Source organism: Narcine bancroftii, chromosome 6 (assembly GCF_036971445.1).
Source record: "Narcine bancroftii isolate sNarBan1 chromosome 6, sNarBan1.hap1, whole genome shotgun sequence".
Classification (NCBI taxonomy): Eukaryota; Metazoa; Chordata; class Chondrichthyes; order Torpediniformes; family Narcinidae; genus Narcine; species Narcine bancroftii.
This window is the reverse complement of record NC_091474.1, coordinates 227,542,516-227,557,569: the sequence shown is the minus strand read 5'-3', so window position 1 is coordinate 227,557,569 and position 15,054 is coordinate 227,542,516. Positions and strand designations below refer to the sequence as shown.

Here is a 15,054-nt window from a genome sequence, read left to right as displayed (position 1 = left end):
CAGGTGTCTGCTTCTGACAACACTTAACCAATTCACCAGCACACACACATGGCCGCTGCACACGCAGGACAAATGAGACAAGCAAAACATTTCAATAGAGGCAATCCAAGAGGAAGAGAAAGAGAAGTGAGGCACAGAGCGACCGAGGGAGCGAGAGAGAGAGACAGAGAGAGAGAGAGAAGTGAGTGACAGAGCGACAGTGAGTGAGTGAGTATGAGTGAAAGAATGACAAAGACTGAAAGAGAATGAATGAAAGGAAGAGAAAGAAAGAAAGAAAGTGAGACAGATAGATAAATCGAAAGAAAGAAAAATGGGTGGGTGCTGAAAGCCAAAAGCCTATGGCACCTGGTATTCCCAGGCGCTCTCCCATACAAGTACCGACCAGGCCTGAGCCTGGTAAGCTTCCGAGATCAGACGAGATCGGGCGTTTTCAGGCTAGTATGGCCATAGGCGGCAGGTGTCTGCTTCTGACAACACTTAACCAATTCACCAGCACACACACATGTGCCGCTGCACACGCAGGACAAATAAGACAAGCAAAACATTTCAATAGATCCAATCCAAGAGGAAGAGAAAGAGAAGTGAGGCAGAGAGCGACCGAGGGAGCGAGAGAGAGAGACAGAGAGAGAGAGAGATAGAGAAGTGAGTGACAGAGCGACAGTGAGTGAGTGAGTATGAGTGAAAGAATGAGAAAGACTGAAAGAGAATGAATGAAAGGAAGAGAAAGAAAGAAAGAAAGTGAGACAGATAGATAAATCGAAAGAAAGAAAAATGGGTGGGTGCTGAAAGCCAAAAGCCTACGGCACCTGGTATTCCCAGGCGCTCTCCCATCCAAGTACCGACCAGGCCTGAGCCTGGTAAGCTTCCGAGATCAGACGAGATCGGGCGTTTTCAGTCTAGTACGGCCGTAGGCAGCAGGTGCCTGCTTCTGACACCCCTTAACCAACTCACCAGCACACACACATATGCCACTGCACACTCAGGAACAATACAACAAATAAGACAAGCAAAATATTTCAATAGAGCCAATCCGAGAGGAGGAGAGAGAGAAGTGAGGCAGAGAGCGACCGAGGGAGAGAGAGAGCGAGTGAAAGACAGAGAGAGACAGAGCAACAGTGAGTGAGAGAGAGAAAAGTAAAGAGAGAGTGTGACAGATAGAAAATAGAGCAAAAGTGAGTGAGACAAGAAAGTAAGAGAGTGTGAAAGTAGATTAAAGAAAGAGATAGAATGATGCAGGATTACTTAAAGAATGAGAAGGATTAAAAGGGAAAGTATTAATGAAGGAATAAAAGAAAGAAAGAGTGAGAGTGACAGAGAGAGGAAAGAAAAGAGAGAAAGTATGAGAGATATAAAATAGAGAAAGAGTGAGTGAGAGAAGAAAGCAAGAGTGCATCAAAGTAGGTTGAGAAATAGAATGAGGCATAATGTGAAAGAATGAGAAGGATTAAAGGAGAATGAATGATGGAATGAAAGGAAGAGAGAAAGAAAGAGAAAAAAGATATAGAGAAAGAGAGAGAGAGAGAAGCAGAATAGAAGAAAAATGGGTTGGTAGTGAGAGGCAAAAGCCTACGGCACCTGGTATTCCCAGGCGGTCTCCCATCCAAGTACTGACCAGGCCTGAGCGTGCTTAGCTTCCGAGATCAGACGAGATCGGGCGTTTTCAGGCTAGTATGGCCGTAGGCGGCAGGTGTCTGCTTCTGACAACACTTAACCAATTCACCAGCACACACACATGTGCCACTGCACACGCAGGACAAATAAGACAAGCAAAACATTTCAATAGAGCCAATCCAAGAGGAAGAGAAAGAGAAGTGAGGCAGAGAGCGACCGAGAGAGCGAGAGAGAGAGAGACAGAGAGAGATAGAGAAGTGAGTGACAGAGCGACAGTGAGTGAGTGAGTATGAGTGAAAGAATGACAAAGACTGAAAGAGAATGAATGAAAGGAAGAGAAAGAAAGAAAGAAAGTGAGACAGATAGATAAATCGAAAGAAAGAAAAATGGGTGGGTGCTGAAAGCCAAAAACCTACGGCACCTGGTCTTCCCAGACGCTCTCCCATCCAAGTACCGACCAGGCCTGAGCCTGGTAAGCTTCCGAGATCAGACGAGATCGGGCGTTTTCAGTCTAGTACGGCCGTAGGCAGCAGGTGCCTGCTTCTGACACCCCTTAACCAACTCACCAGCACACACACATATGCCACTGCACACTCAGGAACAATACAACAAATAAGACAAGCAAAACATTTCAATAGAGCCAATCCGAGAGGAGGAGAGAGAGAAGTGAGGCAGAGAGCGACCGATGGAGAGAGAGAGCGAGTGAAAGACAGAGAGAGACAGAGCAACAGTGAGTGAGAGAGAGAAAAGTAAAGAGAGAGTGTGACAGATAGAAAATAGAGCAAAAGTGAGTGAGAGAAGAAAGTAAGAGAGTGTAAAAGTAGATAAAAGAAAGAGATAGAATGATGCAGGATTACTTGAAGAATGAGAAGAATACTTTCACATATGCCCATTGTCTCTATTCACTCTTATACCTCTTTTCCCGCATACATATCAATTGTGGTCGTTTTTACCCTCCTTACCCGTCTTCATCCCTCAGTCTATTTTTGTCTTTACCCACATACATATCACTAGTCCGGCCTTAGGCAGCAGGTGCCTGCTTCCAACAACACTTAACCAATTCACAAGCACACACACATGTACCGCTGCACACTCAGGACAAATAAGACAAGCAAAACATTTCAATAGAGCCAATCCAAGAGGAAGAGAAAGAGAAGTGAGGCAGAGAGCGACCGAGGGAGTGAGAGAGAGAGACAGAGAGAGAGAGAGCGATTGACAGAGAGATAGAGAAGTGAGTGACAGAGCGACAGTGAGTGAGTGAGAATGAGTGAAAGAATGAGAAAGACTGAAAGAGAATGAATGAAAGGAAGAGAAAGAAAGAAAGAAAGAAAGTGAGACAGATAGATAAATCGAAAGAAAGAAAAATAGGTGGGTGGTGAAAGCCAAAAGCCTACGGCACATGGTATTCCCAGGCGCTCTCCCATCCAAGTACTGACCAGGCCTGAGCCTGGTAAGCTTCCGAGATCAGACGAGATCAGGCGTTTTCAGTCTAGTACAGCTGTAGGCAGCAGGTGGCTGCTTCTGACAACACTTAACCAATTCACCAGCACACACACATATGCCACTGCACACTCAGGAACAATACAACAAATAAGACAAGCAAAACATTTCAATAGAGCCAATCCAAGAGGAAGAGAAAGAGAAGTGAGGCAGAGAGCGACCGAGGGAGCGAGAGAGAGAGACAGAGAGAGAGAGAGATAGAGAAGTGAGTGACAGAGCGACAGTGAGTGAGTGAGTATGAGTGAAAGAATGAGAAAGACTGAAAGAGAATGAATGGAAGAGAAAGAAAGAAAGGAAGTGAGACAGATAGATAAATCGAAAGAAAGGAAAATGGGTGGGTGCTGAAAGCCAAAAGCCTACGGCACATGGTATTCCCAGGCGCTCTCCCATCCATTACTGACCAGGCCTGAGCCTGCTTAGCTTCCGAGATCATACGAGATCGGGCGTTTTCAGTCTAGTCCAGCCGTAGGCAGCAGGTGCCTGCTTCCAACAACACTTAACCAATTCACAAGCACACACACATGTGCCGCTGCACACTCAGGACTAATAAGACAAGCAAAACATTTCAATAGAGCCAATCCAAGAGGAAGAGAATGAGAAGTGAGGCAGAGAGCAACAGAGGGAGCGAGAGAGAGAGAGAGAGAGAGAGAGAGAGATAGAGAAGTGAGTGACAGAGCGACAATGAGTGAGTGAGTATGAGTGAAAGAATGAGAAAGACTGAAAGAGAATGAATGAATGGAGGAATGAAAGGAAGAGAAAGAAAGAAAGAAAGAAAGTGAGACAAATAGATAAATCGAAAGAAAGAAAAATGGGTGGGTGCTGAAAGCCAAAAGCCTATGGCACCTGGTATTCCCAGGCGCTCTCCCATCCAAGTACCGACCAGGCCTGAGCCTGGTAAGCTTCCGAGATCAGACGAGATCGGGCGTTTTCAGTCTAGTACGGCCGTAGGCAGCAGGTGCCTGCTTCTGACACCCCTTAACCAACTCACCAGCACACACACATATGCCACTGCACACTCAGGAACAATACAACAAATAAGACAAGCAAAACATTTCAATATAGACAGTCCTAGAGAGAGAGAAGTGAAGCAGAGAGCGACAGAGGGAGAGAGAGAGCGAGTGAAAAACAGAGAAAGACAGAGCAACAGTGATTGAGAGAGATAAAAGTAAAGAGAGAGTGTGACAGATAGAAAATAGAGAAAAAGTGAGTGAGAGAAGAAAGTAAGAGGGTGTGAAAGTAGATCAAAGCAAGAGATAGAATGATGCAGGATTACTTAAAGAATGAGAAGGATTAAAAGGGAAAGAATTAAGGAAGGAATAAAAGAAAGAAAGAGTGAGAGTGACAGAGAGAGGAAAGAAAAGAGAGAGAGTATGAGAGATATAAAATAGAGAAAGAGTGAGTGAGAGAAAGAAAGCAAGAGTGCATCAAAGTAGGTTGAGAAATAGAATGAGGCATAATGTGAAAGAATGAGAAGAATTAAAGGAGAATGAATGATGGAATGAAAGGAAGAGAGAAAGAAAGAGAAAAAAGATATAGAGAAAGAGAGAGAGAGAGAAGCAGAATAGAAGAAAAATGGGTTGGTAGTGAGAGGCAAAAGCCTACGGCACCTGGTATTCCCAGGCGGTCTCCCATCCAAGTACTGACCAGGCCTGAGCCTGCTTAGCTTCCGAGATCAGACGAGATCGGGCGTTTTCAGGCTAGTATGGCCGTAGGCGGCAGGTGTCTACTTCTGACAACACTTAACCAATTCACCAGCACACACACATGTGCCGCTGCACACGCAGGACAAATAAGACAAGCAAAACATTTCAATAGATCCAATCCAAGAGGAAGAGAAAGAGAAGTGAGGCAGAGAGCGACCGAGGGAGAGAGAGAGCGAGTGAAAGACAGAGAGAGACAGAGCAACAGTGAGTGAGAGAGATAAAAGTAAAGAGATAGTGTGACAGATAGAAAATAGAGAAAAAGTGAGTGAGAGAAGAAAGTAAGAGGGTGTGAAAGTAGATCAAAGCAAGAGATAGAATGATGCAGGATTACTTAAAGAATGAGAAGGATTAAAAGGGAAAGAATTAATGAAGGAATAAAAGAAAGAAAGAGTGAGAGTGACAGAGATTGGAAAGAAAAGAGAGAGAGTATGAGAGATATAAAATAGAGAAAGAGTGAGTGAGAGAAAGAAAGCAAGAGTGCATCAAAGTAGGTTGAGAAATAGAATGAGGCATAATGTGAAAGAATGAGAAGAATTAAAGGAGAATGAATGATGGAATGAAAGGAAGAGAGAAAGAAAGAGAAAAAAGATATAGAGAAAGAGAGAGAGAGAGAAGCAGAATAGAAGAAAAATGGGTTGGTAGTGAGAGGCAAAAGCCTACGGCACCTGGTATTCCCAGGCGGTCTCCCATCTAAGTACTGACCAGGCCTGAGCCTGCTTAGCTTCCGAGATCAGACGAGATCGGGCGTTTTCAGGCTAGTATGGCCGTAGGCGGCAGGTGTCTGCTTCTGACAACACTTAACCAATTCACCAGCACACACACATGGCCGCTGCACACGCAGGACAAATGAGACAAGCAAAACATTTCAATAGAGCCAATCCAAGAGGAAGAGAAAGAGAAGTGAGGCAGAGAGCGACCGAGGGAGCGAGAGAGAGACACAGAGAGAGAGAGATAGAGAAGTGAGTGACAGAGCGACAGTGAGTGAGTGAGTATGAGTGAAAGAATGAGAAAGACTGAAAGAGAATGAATGAAAGGAAGAGAAAGAAAGAAAGAAAGTGAGACAGATAGATAAATCGAAAGAAAGAAAAATGGGTGGGTGCTGAAAGCCAAAAGCCTACGGCACCTGGTATTCCCAGGCGCTCTCCCATCCAAGTACCGACCAGGCCTGAGCCTGGTAAGCTTCCGAGATCAGACGAGATCGGGCGTTTTCAGTCTAGTACGGCCGTAGGCAGCAGGTGCCTGCTTCTGACACCCCTTAACCAACTCACCAGCACACACACATATGCCACTGCACACTCAGGAACAATACAACAAATAAGACAAGCAAAATATTTCAATAGAGCCAATCCGAGAGGAGGAGAGAGAGAAGTGAGGCAGAGAGCGACCGAGGGAGAGAGAGAGCGAGTGAAAGACAGAGAGAGACAGAGCAACAGTGAGTGAGAGAGAGAAAAGCAAAGAGAGAGTGTGACAGATAGAAAATAGAGCAAAAGTGAGTGAGACAAGAAAGTAAGAGAGTGTGAAAGTAGATTAAAGAAAGAGATAGAATGATGCAGGATTACTTAAAGAATGAGAAGGATTAGATAGAAATAGGAGAATAAGGAAAATGTTGGATGTTGTAGGAATGTTGTCTGGTAAAGAGTTGAAAATAAGAAAACAGAAATGGAAAAGGAGGAAAGGTAATGATGGAAAAACGGAAAGAGAAGATAAACAAAATATAAAATGGCTACGCTGAACTATATGACTCTAAATATTAATGGAATACATAACCAAATTAAAAGGAAGAAACTACTAAATTTACTGAAAAAGGAAAAAATAGATATAGCATTTGTCCAAGAAACACATTTAACTGAATTGGAGCACAAGAAATTAAAGAGAGATTGGGTAGGACATGTAACAGCAGCATCGTATAATTCAAAAGCAAGAGGAGTGGCTATATTAATTAGCAAAAATGTGCCATTTAAAATAGAAGAGGAAATAATAGATCCAGCAGGGAGATATGTTATGATAAAATGTCAGATATATTCAGAGCTTTGGAATCTACTTAATATATATTCACCTAACGAAGAAGATCAAAAGTTTATGCAAGATATCTTTTTGAAGGTAGCTAATACGCAAGGGAACATACTAATAGGAGGGGATTTCAATCTGAATTTGGATCCAAATATGGATAAAACGGGGAAAAAAATTAACAGGAAGAACAAAGTAACCAAATTTATAATTAAATCAATGCAAGAAATGAAACTTGTGGACATATGGAGGAAACAAAACCCAAAAGAAAAGGAATACTCATACTACTCGACTAGACATAAAACATACTCAAGGATAGACCTATTCCTGTTATCAGCCCACATACAAGGGAGAGTTAGGAAAACGGAATATAAAGCTAGACTATTATCGGACCACTCACCCCTGTTATTGGCAATAGAGCTAGAAGACATCCCTCCAAGAATGTATAGATGGAGATTAAACCCCATGCTACTTAAAAGACAGGATTTTAGAGAATTTATTGAAAAACAATTAAAAATGTACTTTGAAGTAAATACGGAATCAGTGGAAGATAAGTTTATACTATGGGACGCAATGAAAGCATTCATTAGAGGGCAAATAATAAGTTATGCAACCAAGATGAAGAAGGACTATAATCAGGAAACAGAGCAGTTGGAAAGGGAAATAATAAACATAGAAAAAAAATTAGCAATAAAGGAAGATACAACCAAAAGAAGAGAATTGGCGGATAAAAAAATAAAATATGAAACATTACAAACATATAAGGTGGAGAAGAATATAATGAAGACAAAACAGAAATATTATGAACTAGGGGAAAAAACACACAAAATCCTAGCATGGCAGCTTAAGACAGAGCAAACTAAGAAAACGGTATTGGCAACAAGGAAAAAAGACAAACAAATTACATATAATCCAAAAGAAATTAAGGAAAACTTCAGAGAATTCTATGAACAATTATACCGAACCGAAAACGAAGGGAAAGAAGGGAAAATAGATGAATTTTTGACTAAAATTGAACTACCAAAACTACAAATAGAGGAACAAAATAAATTAACAGAACCATTTGGAACAGTAGAAATACAAGAGATAATAAAAAATTTACCAAATAATAAGACACCAGGAGAGGATGGACTCCCAATAGAATTCTACAAAACATTTAAAGACCTAATAATACCGCCCCTCCTGGATGTAATCAACCAGATTGATGAGACACAAAACTTACCAGATTCATGTAAAACAGCAATAATTACAGTGATACTAAAACAAGGGAAAGATCCACTCTCACCAGCGTCATATAGACCAATATCTTTGCTAAACACAGATTATAAGATAATAGCTAAACTATTAGCGAACAGATTAGCAGAACAGGTACCGAAAATGGTAAATTTAGACCAAACTGGATTTATCAAAAAAAGACGCACAACAGACAATATTTGTAAATTTATTAACTTAATTCATGCAGTAGAAGGAAATAAAGCACCGGCAGTAGCAGTTGCTTTAGACGCAGAGAAGGCCTTCGACAGAGTAGAATGGAATTACTTGTTCAAAGTATTGCAAAAATTCAGTTTACCGGAGAAGTATATTAATTGGATTAAAGCATTATATAAGGGACCGTTAGCGAAAGTGACAGTAAATGGACATGTATCAAAGCAATTTAACTTAAGCAGGTCAACGCGGCAGGGATGCCCACTATCACCATTATTGTTTGCGCTAGCTATAGAACCACTAGCAGAATCGATAAGAAGAGATAATAATATAAAAGGAATAAAAATAAAAGACAGGGAATATAAACTCAGTCTGTTTGCGGATGATGTGATAGTGTACTTAACAGAACCAGAACTATCAATAAAAGAACTATATAAGAAATTGAAGGAATATGGAGAAGTGTCGGGATACAAGATAAACGTAAATAAAAGTGAAGCAATGCCTATGAATAACGCGGATTTCTCAAAATTTAAGGAGGAATCCCCATTCAGATGGCAAACGCAGGCAATAAGATACCTAGGTGTGCAAATAAACAAAAATCTAGGCCAATTATATAAACTCAATTACAATCCACTAATGAAAAAACTACAGGACGATTTAGAGCATTGGAAAGAGCTACCACTAACACTGATAGGAAGGATAAACTGTATTAAAATGAACATTTTTCCAAGGATACTATACTTATTTCAGGCATTGCCAATACAACTGACAGAAAAATTCTTCAAAGAGTTAAAGAAAATAATAAGGAGATTTTTATGGAGAGGGGGGAAACCGAGGATAGCACTAGACAAATTAACAGAATGGTATAAACAAGGAGGCTTACAATTGCCAAACTTCAAAAATTATTATAGAGCCGCACAATTAAGGTACCTATCAGATTTTTATCAAACAAGGGAAAAACCAGACTGGACGAGACTAGAATTAGATAAAATAGGGGAAAAGATACCTGAACACATATTATATAAATGGGACGAAAAATTGGTACAACATAGAACTTCTCCAGTATTACACCATCTCCTCAATATATGGAAGAAGATACATGTAGAAAGAAATAAAATAAATTACCAAATACCAAAACTAATATTGACGCAAAATAAGCTACTCCCTTTTACAATAGACAACCTTGCCTTTAGAAAATGGGAAAAAAAAGGGATTAAAAGAATAGAAAATTGTTTTTCAGGAAGTAGATTCTTATCCTTTGAACAAATGAGAGATAAGTACAATATAACGGGAGATACAGCGCTGGCATATTACCAACTGAGATCCTACTTGAAAGATAAATTAGGAAGCAACTTGAGTTTACCAGAGGGAAGTAACCTTGAATATGTGATTACAGATACAATGTTAATCAAAAGATTTATAAAAAATATGTATATTAAACTGCAAGAAAAGGAAAATGAGGAAACAAATGGTAAAACTAAACAAAAATGGGAACAAGATTTAAATATAAAGATAAAAAAGGAAACATGGGAGAAGTTATGCTCTGGAACGATGAGAAATACAATAAATACGAGGCTGCGTATGATACAATATAATTGGTTACACAGACTATACATTACACCGCAAAAGTTAAATAAATGGGACCCAACAGTATCTGATAGATGTTTTCGATGTAAAAAAGAAAGGGGAACAACAATTCATGCAATCTGGACATGTGAGAGAGTAGAAAAATTTTGGGATGATCTCAATCAGATATTAAATAAAATAACAGAAAACAATATACCAAAGAATCCAGAGATCTTTCTCCTAAGTAACATAAAAAATAAAGAATTTGGAATTGACTTGGAGGATGCACAAAAAAGATTTGTTAAGATAGCCCTAGCTGTAGCAAAAAAATGTATTATGTCAACCTGGAAATTGGAAGATAATTTGAAAATACAACAATGGTATATAGAAATGAATAAATGTATTCCATTAGAAAAAATAACATATAGTTTAAGAAATAATATTGAAATATTCGAACAAGTATGGGAGCCTTACATTAAATACAATAGCGAAAACCTACCGGGAACAAACATTACCTAAGTTGATGGAAGGAGAAGAGAAGAAAAAAATGGACTCAGTAGAATTTCTGGTGTATTTTTGTTGAATGACAACATTGTCTAACTGAATTAATGCAACCTAGATTGTATAACTAAAATGGATGAGAGGGGGGAGGGATGGGGGGGTGGCTTGGGAGGAGGGAGGGGGGAGGGAGAAAAAGTCACTGTAAATGTGTGGAAAAGAAAAAGTGTATATCATGGCTATTGTGATTTATGGTGTGAAAAATAAAAAATTTAAAAAAAAAAAAAAAAAAAAAAAAAAAAGAATGAGAAGGATTAAAAGGGAAAGTATTAATGAAGGAATAAAAGAAAGAAAGAGTGAGAGTGACAGAGAGAGGAAAGAAAAGAGAGAGGGTATGAGAGATATAAAATAGAGAAAGAGTGAGTGAGAGAAGAAAGCAAGAGTGCATCAAAGTAGGTTGAGAAATAGAATGAGGCATAATGTGAAAGAATGAGAAGGATTAAAGGAGAATGAATGATGGAATGAAAGGAAGAGAGAAAGAAAGAGAAAAAAGATATAGAGAAAGAGAGAGAGAGAGAAGCAGAATAGAAGAAAAATGGGTTGGTAGTGAGAGGCAAAAGCCTACGGCACCTGGTATTCCCAGGCGGTCTCCCATCCAAGTACTGACCAGGACTGAGCGTGCTTAGCTTCCGAGATCAGACGAGATCGGGCGTTTTCAGGCTAGTATGGCCGTAGGCGGCAGGTGCCTGCTTCTGACACCCCTTAACCAACTCACCAGCACACACACATATGCCACTGCACACTCAGGAACAATACAACAAATAAGACAAGCAAAACATTTCAATATAGACAGTCCTAGAGAGAGAGAAGTGAAGCAGAGAGCGACAGAGGGAGAGAGAGAGTGAGTGAAAAACAGAGAGAGACAGAGCAACAGTGATTGAGAGAGATAAAAGTAAAGAGAGAGTGTGACAGATAGAAAATAGAGAAAAAGTGAGTGAGAGAAGAAAGTAAGAGAGTGTGAAAGTAGATCAAAGCAAGAGATAGAATGATGCAGGATTACTTAAAGATTGAGAAGGATTAAAAGGGAAAGAATTAATGAAGGAATAAAAGAAAGAAAGAGTGAGAGTGACAGAGATTGGAAAGAAAAGAGAGAGAGTATGAGAGATATAAAATAGAGAAAGAGTGAGTGAGAGAAAGAAAGCAAGAGTGCATCAAAGTAGGTTGAGAAATAGAATGAGGCATAATGTGAAAGAATGAGAAGAATTAAAGGAGAATGAATGATGGAATGAAAGGAAGAGAGAAAGAAAGAGAAAAAAGATATAGAGAAAGAGAGAGAGAGAGAAGCAGAATAGAAGAAAAATGGGTTGGTAGTGAGAGGCAAAAGCCTACGGCACCTGGTATTCCCAGGCGGTCTCCCATCCAAGTACTGACCAGGCCTGAGCATGCTTAGCTTCCGAGATCAGACGAGATCGGGCGTTTTCAGGCTAGTATGGCCGTAGGCAGCAGGTGTCTGCTTCTGACAACACTTAACCAATTCACCAGCACACACACATGTGCCGCTGCACACGCAGGAGAAATGAGACAAGCAAAACATTTCAATAGAGCCAATCCAAGAGGAAGAGAAAGAGAAGTGAGGCAGAGAGCGACCGAGGGAGCGAGAGAGAGAGACAGAGAGAGAGAGATAGAGAAGTGAGTGACAGAGCGACAGTGAGTGAGTGAGTATGAGTGAAAGAATGAGAAAGACTGAAAGAGAATGAATGAAAGGAAGAGAAAGAAAGAAAGAAAGTGAGACAGATAGATAAATCGAAAGAAAGAAAAATGGGTGGGTGCTGAAAGCCAAAAGCCTATGGCACCTGGTATTCCCAGGCGCTCTCCCATCCAAGTACCGACCAGGCCTGAGCCTGGTAAGCTTCCGAGATCAGACGAGATCGGGCGTTTTCAGTCTAGTACGGCCGTAGGCAGCAGGTGCCTGCTTCTGACACCCCTTAACCAACTCACCAGCACACACACATATGCCACTGCACACTCAGGAACAATACAACAAATAAGACAAGCAAAACATTTCAATAGAGCCAATCCGAGAGGAGGAGAGAGAGAAGTGAGGCAGAGAGCGACCGAGGGAGAGAGAGAGCGAGTGAAAGACAGAGAGAGACAGAGCAACAGTGAGTGAGAGAGAGAAAAGTAAAGAGATAGTGTGACAGATAGAAAATAGAGCAAAAGTGAGTGAGACAAGAAAGTTAGAGAGTGTGAAAGTAGATTAAAGAAAGAGATAGAATGATGCAGGATTACTTAAAGAATGAGAAGGATTAAAAGGGAAAGTATTAATGAAGGAATAAAAGAAAGAAAGAGTGAGAGTGACAGAGAGAGGAAAGAAAAGAGAGAGAGTATGAGAGATATAAAATAGAGAAAGAGTGAGTGAGAGAAGAAAGCAAGAGTGCATCAAAGTAGGTTGAGAAATAGAATGAGGCATAATGTGAAAGAATGAGAAGGATTAAAGGAGAATGAATGATGGAATGAAAGGAAGAGAGAAAGAAAGAGAAAAAAGATATAGAGAAAGAGAGAGAGAGAGAAGCAGAATAGAAGAAAAATGGGTTGGTAGTGAGAGGCAAAAGCCTACGGCACCTGGTATTCCCAGGCGGTCTCCCATCCAAGTACTGACCAGGACTGAGCGTGCTTAGCTTCCGAGATCAGACGAGATCGGGCGTTTTCAGGCTAGTATGGCCGTAGGCGGCAGGTGCCTGCTTCTGACACCCCTTAACCAACTCACCAGCACACACACATATGCCACTGCACACTCAGTAACAATACAACAAATAAGACAAGCAAAACATTTCAATATAGACAGTCCTAGAGAGAGAGAAGTGAAGCAGAGAGCGACAGAGGGAGAGAGAGAGTGAGTGAAAAACAGAGAGAGACAGAGCAACAGTGATTGAGAGAGATAAAAGTAAAGAGAGAGTGTGACAGATAGAAAATAGAGAAAAAGTGAGTGAGAGAAGAAAGTAAGAGAGTGTGAAAGTAGATCAAAGCAAGAGATAGAATGATGCAGGATTACTTAAAGATTGAGAAGGATTAAAAGGGAAAGAATTAATGAAGGAATAAAAGAAAGAAAGAGTGAGAGTGACAGAGATTGGAAAGAAAAGAGAGAGAGTATGAGAGATATAAAATAGAGAAAGAGTGAGTGAGAGAAAGAAAGCAAGAGTGCATCAAAGTAGGTTGAGAAATAGAATGAGGCATAATGTGAAAGAATGAGAAGAATTAAAGGAGAATGAATGATGGAATGAAAGGAAGAGAGAAAGAAAGAGAAAAAAGATATAGAGAAAGAGAGAGAGAGAGAAGCAGAATAGAAGAAAAATGGGTTGGTAGTGAGAGGCAAAAGCCTACGGCACCTGGTATTCCCAGGCGGTCTCCCATCCAAGTACTGACCAGGACTGAGCCTGCTTAGCTTCCGAGATCAGACGAGATCGGGCGTTTTCAGGCTAGTATGGCCGAAGGCGGCAGGTGTCTACTTCTGACAACACTTAACCAATTCACCAGAACACACACATGGCCGCTGCACACGCAGGACAAATGAGACAAGCAAAACATTTCAATAGAGCCAATCCAAGAGGAAGAGAAAAAGAAGTGAGGCAGAGAGCGACCGAGGGAGCGAGAGAGAGAGACAGAGAGAGATAGAGAAGTGAGTGACAGAGCGACAGTGAGTGAGTGAGTATGAGTGAAAGAATGACAAAGACTGAAAGAGAATGAATGAAAGGAAGAGAAAGAAAGAAAAAAGTGAGACAGATAGATAAATCGAAAGAAAGAAAAATGGGTGGGTGCTGAAAGCCAAAAGCCTACAGCACATGGTATTCCCAGGCGCTCTCCCATCCAAGTACTGACCAGGCCTGAGCCTGGTAAGCTTCCGAGATCAGACGAGATCGGGCGTTTTCAGGCTAGTATGGCCGTAGGCGGCAGGTGTCTACTTCTGACAACACTTAACCAATTCACCAGCACACACACATGTGCCGCTGCACACGCAGGACAAATAAGACAAGCAAAACATTTCAATAGATCCAATCCAAGAGGAAGAGAAAGAGAAGTGAGGCAGAGAGCGACCGAGGGAGAGAGAGAGCGAGTGAAAGACAGAGAGAGACAGAGCAACAGTGAGTGAGAGAGATAAAAGTAAAGAGATAGTGTGACAGATAGAAAATAGAGAAAAAGTGAGTGAGAGAAGAAAGTAAGAGGGTGTGAAAGTAGATCAAAGCAAGAGATAGAATGATGCAGGATTACTTAAAGAATGAGAAGGATTAAAAGGGAAAGTATTAATGAAGGAATAAAAGAAAGAAAGAGTGAGAGTGACAGAGAGAGGAAAGAAAAGAGAGAGGGTATGAGAGATATAAAATAGAGAAAGAGTGAGTGAGAGAAGAAAGCAAGAGTGCATCAAAGTAGGTTGAGAAATAGAATGAGGCATAATGTGAAAGAATGAGAAGGATTAAAGGAGAATGAATGATGGAATGAAAGGAAGAGAGAAAGAAAGAGAAAAAAGATATAGAGAAAGAGAGAGAGAGAGAAGCAGAATAGAAGAAAAATGGGTTGGTAGTGAGAGGCAAAAGCCTACGGCACCTGGTATTCCCAGGCGGTCTCCCATCCAAGTACTGACCAGGACTGAGCGTGCTTAGCTTCCGAGATCAGACGAGATCGGGCATTTTCAGGCTAGTATGGCCGTAGGCGGCAGGTGCCTGCTTCTGACACCCCTTAACCAACTCAC

General features: G+C 40.8%; 8 non-coding genes and 9 pseudogenes across 8 annotated transcripts; all 17 read right to left on the bottom strand.

Moving 5' to 3' along the window:
• Positions 1-333: 333 nt before the first annotated feature.
• On the bottom strand, positions 334-452 carry LOC138738153 (5S ribosomal RNA; annotated as a pseudogene).
• A 342-nt stretch (positions 453-794) lies between these two features.
• LOC138738196 (5S ribosomal RNA) lies at positions 795-913 on the bottom strand (annotated as a pseudogene).
• Positions 914-1,563: 650 nt separating this feature from the next.
• Positions 1,564-1,682, bottom strand: LOC138737851 (5S ribosomal RNA). Its single transcript, XR_011341281.1, has one exon. It is a non-coding gene; the product is annotated as a 5S ribosomal RNA (ribosomal RNA).
• Positions 1,683-2,020: 338 nt separating this feature from the next.
• Positions 2,021-2,139, bottom strand: LOC138738222 (5S ribosomal RNA; annotated as a pseudogene).
• Positions 2,140-2,998: 859 nt separating this feature from the next.
• LOC138738293 (5S ribosomal RNA) lies at positions 2,999-3,117 on the bottom strand (annotated as a pseudogene).
• Positions 3,118-3,464: 347 nt separating this feature from the next.
• Positions 3,465-3,582, bottom strand: LOC138738315 (5S ribosomal RNA; annotated as a pseudogene).
• A 360-nt stretch (positions 3,583-3,942) lies between these two features.
• On the bottom strand, positions 3,943-4,061 carry LOC138738244 (5S ribosomal RNA; annotated as a pseudogene).
• Positions 4,062-4,706: 645 nt separating this feature from the next.
• LOC138737905 (5S ribosomal RNA) lies at positions 4,707-4,825 on the bottom strand. The gene has a single exon (XR_011341334.1). It is a non-coding gene; the product is annotated as a 5S ribosomal RNA (ribosomal RNA).
• A 642-nt stretch (positions 4,826-5,467) lies between these two features.
• LOC138738214 (5S ribosomal RNA) lies at positions 5,468-5,586 on the bottom strand. Its single transcript, XR_011341495.1, has one exon. It is a non-coding gene; the product is annotated as a 5S ribosomal RNA (ribosomal RNA).
• A 339-nt stretch (positions 5,587-5,925) lies between these two features.
• On the bottom strand, positions 5,926-6,044 carry LOC138738195 (5S ribosomal RNA; annotated as a pseudogene).
• A 4,884-nt stretch (positions 6,045-10,928) lies between these two features.
• Positions 10,929-11,047, bottom strand: LOC138737943 (5S ribosomal RNA). The gene has a single exon (XR_011341373.1). It is a non-coding gene; the product is annotated as a 5S ribosomal RNA (ribosomal RNA).
• A 645-nt stretch (positions 11,048-11,692) lies between these two features.
• LOC138737865 (5S ribosomal RNA) lies at positions 11,693-11,811 on the bottom strand. The gene has a single exon (XR_011341295.1). It is a non-coding gene; the product is annotated as a 5S ribosomal RNA (ribosomal RNA).
• Positions 11,812-12,151: 340 nt separating this feature from the next.
• On the bottom strand, positions 12,152-12,270 carry LOC138738243 (5S ribosomal RNA; annotated as a pseudogene).
• A 650-nt stretch (positions 12,271-12,920) lies between these two features.
• LOC138737942 (5S ribosomal RNA) lies at positions 12,921-13,039 on the bottom strand. Its single transcript, XR_011341372.1, has one exon. It is a non-coding gene; the product is annotated as a 5S ribosomal RNA (ribosomal RNA).
• A 645-nt stretch (positions 13,040-13,684) lies between these two features.
• On the bottom strand, positions 13,685-13,803 carry LOC138737884 (5S ribosomal RNA). Its single transcript, XR_011341314.1, has one exon. It is a non-coding gene; the product is annotated as a 5S ribosomal RNA (ribosomal RNA).
• Positions 13,804-14,137: 334 nt separating this feature from the next.
• Positions 14,138-14,256, bottom strand: LOC138738106 (5S ribosomal RNA; annotated as a pseudogene).
• A 641-nt stretch (positions 14,257-14,897) lies between these two features.
• Positions 14,898-15,016, bottom strand: LOC138737997 (5S ribosomal RNA). The gene has a single exon (XR_011341427.1). It is a non-coding gene; the product is annotated as a 5S ribosomal RNA (ribosomal RNA).
• Positions 15,017-15,054: the final 38 nt, after the last annotated feature.